This window comes from Puntigrus tetrazona, unplaced genomic scaffold, assembly GCF_018831695.1.
Source record: "Puntigrus tetrazona isolate hp1 unplaced genomic scaffold, ASM1883169v1 S000000185, whole genome shotgun sequence".
Taxonomy (NCBI): Eukaryota; Metazoa; Chordata; class Actinopteri; order Cypriniformes; family Cyprinidae; genus Puntigrus; species Puntigrus tetrazona.
In genome coordinates, this window is record NW_025047856.1 from 72,501 (window position 1) to 82,500 (window position 10,000).

Genomic DNA, 10,000 nt, shown 5'->3' on the forward strand with positions numbered 1-10,000 from the left:
ACAAAATTTTGCCTGGCTAATATTGCAAAATATAATATTGCAAATATAAAAATATAAATAAAATTGGTGTACGCTTTGGTAATGGTTTGCTACTTTCATGCAAAAAAAACTCAAAACATATTACATAATATATATAGTTTTATGTTATAAATCTAGCATCGGTCATTAAATGAGCCAACTTGCACTATATTTTCAGCTTCAACAGAAAGCGACGCTTTGGGTGTTTATGTGTTGGACGTGTCCTTCACACAGGTGTCTGGGAAATGGTATCTGATTGGTTTGCCACCAACGCCGAGTGGTTTGTCGCCCAGTAAAGCAAACATGAAAATGGGCATCGCCGCGCTGACGCCGACCGACCGAAGGAGATCTGGAGATGGTATATTCAAGTCTCAAGTAAGGCACACTTGATCACTTAAAAAAGGAGAAACTAATAATCCAGTCTTCTCATGTCTGATCTGAGCCTTTAACCCATCCTGTTCTTCCAGTCCCGATGGCACATGCTGAGAATGAACCATCTGGCTCAAAAGCACGGATATTCCTGGGAAATTCAGCTTCCGCAGTGAGCGTAAGGGAAGATAGTGTTCATCTAGGACGCGTGATTGATTCGGGATTGAGAAGGAAATGATGTGTTTCCTCAGGCTGGGAGACTGACAACGACATGCGTGTCGTCGATGTGAAGCACGATGAATACGCTTTGATCCACACCATCAAGACCAAAGCCGACTCCACCGTGCTCCTCAACAAACTCTCTACGGTAACTAACTTGCGTTTTTGCAGGTTTTGAATTTAGGCCAAAGCCAGTTTGACTCGAAACGTATTTTGGTTATAGACAATACTGTTTTCCATACGCTGGTGACATTTACATAAAATCTACAGACAAGCTTTTGGTTAGATTAAATTTAATAAATTTAACGCTGATGAAAATGGGGGCTGTGAATAATAGACTTACTCACCAATAAATAAATAAATTAAATTAAAATTAAATTAAAAAATTAAATATAAATATATATATATATATATATATATATATATATATATATATATATATATTTTTTTATGAAATTGAAAATATATTTTGCTAAAATCTAAAAATAATGAACATTTTAAACGTGTTATAAGCTCACGTGTTGTTGACAATTTGACATTGAGCATTTTATTGGATTGAAAATATATGGAGGATTAACAATTTTTTGAGGGCTAAATACATTTAAAAATATATAAAAAATACCAAAACATTTATAGATCAAATTTATATGTAAAGATATTTTGAAACACGTTTTAGTAAATATGTAGAAGTAGCAGCTGGAGCATTTCTTGGTATTATATTTTTTCCCCTGAAACACATTTTAAGTTTGGTATATAATGGTTGAAACTAAATACATTTTCAATTCATTTATTTTAGTATTTTAAACATATTTTAGTTTTTTTAAAAACTAAATATTTTAGTTTAGTGAAAGATTTTTAATTTTCAGCTGACCTTTCGATCACCTAATTTTTTTGATTTATCGTCTTTTATAAAGTTCTGTGTGTTCTGTGATGTGTGCTGTGATCAGCTCAGATCATTAAAAAAATGACCAAATAATTTCTTTGCATTGACGTGTGTGTGTGTGTGTGTGTGTGTGTGGTTGTTGTAGGCCGAACCCCAGACCTGAGCCAGGACGTCGTGTACAAGTTCACCGAGTTTTCACTGGAGCAAGGCATTCTGCCCGAGAACATCGCCATCCTGCCTAAAAATGGTAAAGCGCTGTTAAAAAACACTCTTATAAAGACTACATCTGAATGCACCCGGCTGACGCGAGCTTGTTTCCTCTCTAGACGAGTGCCCTTGACGTGCTGACGTGAAGCCCCTCCTGAATCCTGACTGATTTATTACGACTGTAGTGCCTTTAGTGTTTTCTGCTCTTTTCCTGATCAGTCCTTTCGCCCTCCAAGTTCTTTCTATCATTTCTTCACGAGTTTGGACCAATAAAATCTTTTGTGAATCTGTTTTGAGGCAATTCATTTTGTGATTTTTATTTATTTAGCTTTGTTAACCGTCATTCTTAGAAAATGACTATTCTTACTTAAATTGCTTTGGAGCATTCGGTCTCTTTTTGAAGACCTTTGGCAGATTATTGTAGAAGTGAAGAGCTACAAAAAGTAAAATAAAAGCTTATGAAATCATAATAAGTCTTCACGAAATGAGTTTCAAGCATGTAAACATCAGGGATGTAATGGTTAACTAAAACTATTTTTAAATAAACATTAAAGTATAGTTGCCCAAGGTTTTACTTAACCAAAATAAATATTTAATAGATGAAATACTATAAAACAAATCTATAAACTAGAATTTATAAAAATAAAAAATAAAATATATATATATTTTTTATTTTCTTATGTAATTTGATATACAAATAAATAAAAGTGATTAAGAATTTTATAACATTTTAAAACCACAAAAAAGAAAAAATTACATAAAATAAAAATGACCAAAAAAAAAAAAAAAAAAAGTGAAATAACGAATAACAAAAATTATTACTAAAAACATTTAAAAAATGTAAACTTTAACTGAAATAAAACAGAAATTTAAAAAGAACAGATAGTTGCCATTTCTTTTAGTTTACCAAGATACTAAAAATAACTACAAAAAACCTGTATATAGACACACACACATATATATATATATACATATATATATATATATATATATATATATATATATATACATACACATACATACATACATACACACACGCTCACAACTAATGACAAAATATTTTTACAAAATTACTAAAACTTCAAATTCAAAATATTTATAAAAACTACTCTTAAAAAAGATACCAAAATAACACAAATGACACTGTAAATACACAACTTTTAGAAGAAGCAGAGAAATAATTTCCTGAATAGTTAATATACTTGGTAAATCTATCTATCTATCTATCTATCTATCTATCTATATATATATGTGTGTGTGTGTGTGTGTGTGTGTGTAAATCTGCAAAACCATCCCAAATACATCCCATACTAAAAGACCTCTCTAAATAGTTGTGCACTTACAGACAACTTCATTTACATAGTGAAGAACGGAGGATGCAGGAAAATACTTTGCCTTTTATTTCCTTTTTTATCATTTTTTTAAACAAATGTGAAGATACATCCATGACAACACAAAGTTTTGAAGTCCTCTTTCCGAAGTGTTTACATCTACACTCTCTCTTTACAGATCTGTGTACAAAACAATAAGTTATAGTCCCATAGATTCCTACTTACATTTAACTATACAACAAAGTTTAAACAGTGACCAAATAAATATCTGCAGTATAAAAATGATCACAGAGAGAGAGAGAGAGAGAGAGAGAGAGAGAGAGAGAGAGACATAGAGAGAGAGATAAAGAGAGAGAGAGACATAGAGAGAGAGAGAGAGAGAGAGACATAGAGAGAGAGAGAGAGAGAGAGAGAGAGAGAGAGAGAGAGAGAGAGAGAGAGAGATAAAGAGAGAGAGAGAGAGATAGAGAGAGAGAGAGAGAGAGAGAGAGAGAGAGAGACAGAGAGAGAGAGAGAGACATAGAGAGAGACATAGAGAGAGACATAGAGAGAGATAGAGAGAGAGAGATAAAGAGAGAGAGAGAGAGAGACAGAGAGAGATAGAGAGAGACAGAGAGAGAGAGAGATAAAGATAAAGAGAGAGAGAGAGAGAGATAAAGATAAAGAGAGAGAGAGAGATAAAGATAAAGAGAGAGAGAGAGAGAGAGAGAGAGAGAGAGAGAGAGAAGGAAGGCCCGGGGCGTCGGGAAGTGATCCCTTCCCGACCGATGGCATCGTTTTGCTAAATCATTGCTAATGGTGCTGTTCCGACACAAAGAGAGGCTGGTTCAGTGCTTCGAGGTCGGGTTCCTCTGGAAACCTCTGGCCAATCACATGCAAAGCTGGATATGACATCATCCATCACAGGTTAGTGGAATTGTGGCCCGAATAAGCGTTATTGGATTCGATTTACGTTACGCACAAACACAAAACAGCGCATTTCCAACACGTCGCTTCCAGCTTTTTGTCACGTCTTGGTAACGAGGAAAGGACGCCAGCCTAGTACACGCTTTCAGTGACCGTTAAGACAATCAGTGGGTAACAGTGAGCATTTGCATTGACCGTATGTGAACAGTACCATCAACATGAAGTCGCCAAGACGAGAGGGTCACCTGGTGAAAAGGTCATTGGCAGCGGCAAACATATCTGATGCATTGCTTTGAGTATAAACCAGAAACAAAAAAAAATACAAATCATACACACACACACACACACACACACACACACACACGCAGCATACAGGTCTTTTGTAATCTCCTCTTTTTGCACGTTGTGGATACTGACGAGAGATAGAGTTGGCCTGATAACTCGTCAATAAGGTTATCAAACATGACATAATTGGCATACTGAATCTAATATAGTGTGTGTTTAGAATTCATATGGCTCAAATAAAATAAAAGATACACGCTTGGGTCAAATTTTACCCCAAAACGATGAAAAATGTAAAAAAAAAAATTGTATTTTGAATCTATTAAACCTTAAAGCGTCGCAATGTGACGCTGACTTATTATTTATGCATTTTTACGTTTATTTTATGAGACGTTAGTGAAAGTTTAAATACAAATCATTGTGTAGCAATAAATATTGTTTTGTTTTTTATATATAAAAAAATTATTGGTGTAGGAATAATTTTTACTAGTAAACTGCACATATTTGCGAAACTTTTTTTAATTAGCATCAAGACCGAAACACAGGAGAATGATGTAAATATAATTATTTATCAGAGTATGTTTTGGAAGATAATACTATTTAAGTCTTTTACACCATTTTTTGCGCAATTTTTAGCCCCAATAATTTCAATTGATTTTCAGAGTTAATTAAAAATATTTAACGTTTATAATATTTACAGCGATACAATGATTTGCATTTCAATTAGCATAAAAGCAGAGAAAAAAATAAAATTATATTATTTTTTCCACTGGGTTTCGGGGTTAGATTTGACCCGGACGTGCCCTTTACGTGAGATTTATCCGTTAACTTCACATCTCTGTGGTCCCATACATCCAAGAGAAATGCATTTAAGTCGACGATAAGAGAAAACGTTCACATGATTAAAATCTGTCCTGTTAGCGCACAATTCAAGCTCTCTTATAAAGGGGTTATCTGATCTCACAGACCCAAAATGCCGGAGATGCTTTATAAAACAGCTTTGCTCGTGAGCTGCATGGACTTAAGAAGTTAAAAAAAAATAAATAAATCTAAAGAAATTTAGTTCTTTAAAAAACGGCTCTCTTTTATACACAGTGAGCTAATTCCTCAAACATACTGATCATTAGAGGAGATCAGATCATATGCGCGCTGAGGCGATCATTAAAGGTTTGTGAGAGCAGATATTCCCATAGCCTCGCTCCGATCACGCATTAATTGCAAAAAAATAAGGCAATGTCCTCAGTGCCAATGGAAAACAGCCTTTCCGACGCGCTTCTCAACATTGAAACATTTCCTGGTGTCCGTGTTTTCTATGAGACAGACATGCTAGTAAAGTGCAAGACTGATATCGATCACGCTGTCCTATATTCCTCGAGCGCTTTCAGAGAGGTTTCATGCGTTAGGCACTCGGCGACAGACCGACGCAACGCTTCAGGAAACATGCACCTGATCCCAGAGGCTGGGCGCACATCTACCACGGTGACCAAACCAACCTGAAATGCACTGAAAACATAAAACATCTACGGTAAAGGAATAGTTCGCCAAAATTAAAAACTGCGCCATTTACTCACCCTCTAGTCATCATTTCTAACATAAATTGGTCTGTGCTCACACAGATATATATCATACGACTTCAGAATATCGGGAATACAATCCACAAGGATTATATAATACGGGACTAGAAACGATAATATCATAATACTGAGGAAAAATTATTTACCATTTAGGTTCCTTGGCGAAATTCGAGATCGTTTTAAACAGCACGAGGGCAAGTAAGTTTCACATTTTAAATTTTGGAGCAAACTGTTCCTTTAAAAGGGATGTTTCAGCCCCCAAAAACAATTTCTGTCATCATTTACTTTCTTTCTAGACATTTTGCCAGCAGCCGAACGGTTTCCGGTCGCGTTGACTTCCGCTGTACGAACCAAAGATAAAATGGAAGTCGATGGGAACTGAAAAAGTACGGCTGCCCTAACTCTTCAAAATGTCTTTTTTTTGTGTGTTGCAATGGGCTCCATTGAGAACTGAAACTGTTCAGTTACCAACACTATTCAAAATATCTTCATTTGTGTTACAGTAGAACAGCATGCGTCTGTTCAAAGAGAAGAAAGCCATATAAAAAGTAAAAAATCTGATACCACTGTACTGTGTTTTGTCAGTACAATGCATTTTTATCGTTCCATAACGTACCTCCTACTGGAATAGAAATCAAATCGAATCAGCCGGCTTTCTTCAGCAGGACGAAGAAATGCGGACAGGTTTGAAAACGACACGAGTGCGAATAAACGACGACAGAAATTTCGTTTTCGGGCCGGTCTGTTCCTTTAAGACGTGATCATAAACGAGCACTTCCAGCCTATGTTGCTACACACTCTTCTCTCGCATACAAACACAACACACACACACACACACACACACACACACACACACACACACACACACACACACACACACACACACACACACACACACTGCTATGCATGAGGGGTCTTGGTGAGAAGCCCGATACAGAGGTTGCCAACACGAGGGACGGTGATATCCAATCACTCGCTGTTTAGTGTGTCTACGGAAGTGAGCGGAGAAAGAGGAGGAGCTCATTCGGCGGCACCATGTCTTTGTGGTGCCTCATAATGTGCTGGTTTTTCTCCGAGTCTCCGGAAGCCTTCAACAGTACTGACAGCGATGCGGATAGTCCTTCGTGGTGGATGGAAATAACGTGTCTTTTGAAGCCAGACGCATCTCCCGTGCTGTAGTCGCAATACCGACACTGATACACCCTCCGTTCCTCGCGACCCTCGAGCGCCGCCGGCTTTCTTTACAGCGGGCGCTGCTAACTGCGCCGCGCCTATAGTCCTCTTGGGGGCGGGCTTTTCTGTGGGCGGGGCTTGCGGCGGCGACGCCTGCGTGGGCGGAGTCGGCGACTGCGCCTCCGGCTGCTGCTGCTGTTCTTTAGTGTGAACGGATAAGATGTGGCGGCTGAGAAACGGCGGTCCGCGATCTTGAAGTTGCAGTGGCGGCACTGGTGCAGTTTCTTGGCTTTATGCGACGCCGAGTGCTTCTTCAGCTCGGACGGCCGGTGGAAGCCTTTGCCGCAGACGGCGCATTTATGCGGGTAGTCTTTCGTGTGCACGGAAATGACGTGGCGCTTCAAGTCGCTGGAGTTTGAGCTGCGGTGGTCGCAGTGGCTGCACTGGTGTCCCCGGGCGTCCTCGTGCGTGGCCGCGTGCTGCGTGAGCTCGTCTTCCTCGCCGAAGGTCTGGCGCAGCGCTCGCAGCGGAACGGCAGCTCGCGGCTGTGCTTCGTCTTCACGTGCGTCTTCAGGTTGGACGAGTCGGCCGATTTGTAACGCAGTACATGCACGAGCGCACGGCTTCGCCGTGCGCGTCGCGCATGTGTTTCTTCAGCTCCGACGGGTGCCGGAAACCCTTGCCGCACTCCACGCAGATGTGCGGGAAGCTCTTGCTGTGCACGGCCAGCAGGTGGCGGTTCAGCAGCCCCTGCTCGGCGGTCTCGTAATCGCAAAACTTGCACTTGTGAGTCTTGGTGGCGGCGGCGGGAGAGAGCGGCGAGGCGATGGCCGTGGGGGACTTCTGCTCCTGGTGGTGGTGCTGGAGGCGGTGCGAGAAGAGCGCCGCCTGCTGGTGGAACTCTTTCCCGCAGGTCTCGCATTCGAACGGCGCTTTGTTGCTGAGCGCGTGCACCTCCATGTGGTTGTGCAGACTGGCTTTTTTGTTGGTGGTGAAGTCGCAGTCCGTGCACTGGTACTTTTTGCGACTCAACACGTCCTGGTGGTGGTTACGAGTGTGGCGCTTGAGGAAGCCGCGGGATTTGAACTTCTTGCCGCACAGCATGCAGGGGTAGACGGTCAGGGGCTGTCCGTACGGACCGATGATGATCGCTGGAGACGAACGAGAGGACGAGGATAAAAGACAATCAGTCTGTTAGCCAGTAACTGACGTAAGGCAATTAAATAAAACTTAGCTAATAAAGTCAGTGCATGCCTTTTTTTTTCATTTTCACAATTTTACAGCACCCAGAATATTAATTATTGAACAGGCGACACGTCAAAATAAAGAAAAAATATCTAGCTTAGCTTGAAGCATCCTTTTTCATCAACAATTGAATGTAGGTATTTAAAAAAATAACGTTTTTATAAAATACTAGTACATCTGTAGCTTATTCTGCACAATGATCAAAGCAGACAGATCACATCCACCAGCAGCCTCAAAGCTTGCACAGTCCTCTGCCACTTCCTGAATCGGCGACTCACTCATTAAGGGGTTTTATATGCGGTCAGTGTTAATGAACACATTACTTTTCATATGCATACATAAGAGGTGTTCTGCTCTACGTCGCCCTTGCCCGTGTTTTTGATCGGGAGATGATTCAGAAGATAATAGTGCCTCTGAGACTGTAACAGTAAACTCTGGAAGCGTTGTTTCATGAGTAATGGAAAATTCTGTGTTTTTTGGGGGGGAAAGGGTTAAAAGCATTATTGTTAAACGGAAATACAAAAAACAAATTAAATGTTGGCAAGGCAACATTTCTAACTTTCGCTTCGGTTTAAGTTAAAGCACTTCAAATGGTAAAATCATTCAAATTACCGACTGGAAATGAATAAATACTGAACTTAAAAAAAAATTTTAAATAAAAAAATTCTAATGATTCCAATGAACAAAAAAAGTACAATAAAATACAGCAGATAAAGGATCAATTAAAAATTAAAGTACAAAAAAATAAAATAAATAAATACTGGGTACAACAAACTTAAATGTTAAACAATTTAACATAAAAATTATTACATTCAAAAAATATTTGAAAAAAAAAAGATTTATTTTGTTTTCAAGGTAAAAAAATTATATTAGCATATTTGTAAAAAATGCATGTTTGTGCTTTTTTCCACCACCCTTAATTCATTTTATTTCACTAGTTCATTTGAAATGGTCCTCCAGCATGACGCATAGCGCTACAAACATCCCACGTAAAGCTTAGCACTTTCAAAAAACCCTCCGGTACCTGTTTGGACCTGTCGGGGTTCAGCTCGTCTCTTGTTCTTGCCGTGTTGCCGGTTGAGTTTGTCCAGTGCATCCGACTCGTCAATGTGCAGTAACGCGCTCGCCGCTCCGTTCCGGTTCTCACAGCCCTCGTCCGCTCCTGCTCAGATGTATTATTAGAGATCATTTTTCATTAGAAGCATCGTCCAAATCCATATGATTATTTTGCCATTTAAAGCACTCGTACGTTACATTGGAGCACAAAACCAGTCATATATATAGCACAGGTATACACTGCATGGGTCAAAACCATAATTTTGCGAAAAATCATTGTTCATGTTCCATGAATATAGCAAAATTTAATTTTTACTTAGCAATGTGCATTGGATAACTATTAATATTTTGCACTCTCAGATTCCAGATTTTCTGTCCTATCCTAACAAACCATTAAATGGAAAGCACATTTATTATAAACCTCAATTTCCAAAATGCTTAAACAGTATTATTTTTATATATATATATCTATACAGATTATAAACATTATTTTGTGTCGTGTTTTTTTAACGCTTTAAAGAAACATGCATAATATTTGCGCCCTTTTGTGGCTTCAGGAGAGAAGCCGAAAACAATTCGAATTTTGATCAAAACCCTGTGCCGTTTCGACAGCCCTAACGCATGCAGAGCGCTTTGTAGCTAGCAATGCTGCTCGATCCGGAAATGCTGACCGTAAGCAGCGGCCCACGCCACGGGCATGAAGTCCTTGCTGAGGGCGGTGCTGTCATACGGCCTGT

At 39.2% G+C, this 10,000-nt stretch overlaps 2 pseudogenes; one reads left to right on the forward strand and one right to left on the reverse strand.

The window, feature by feature from the left end:
- LOC122333150 overlaps window positions 1–1,829 on the forward strand; it is a 12,417-nt pseudogene extending 10,588 nt beyond the window's left edge.
- Window positions 1,830–6,778: 4,949 nt separating this feature from the next.
- LOC122333151 overlaps window positions 6,779–10,000 on the reverse strand; it is a 6,825-nt pseudogene continuing 3,603 nt past the window's right edge.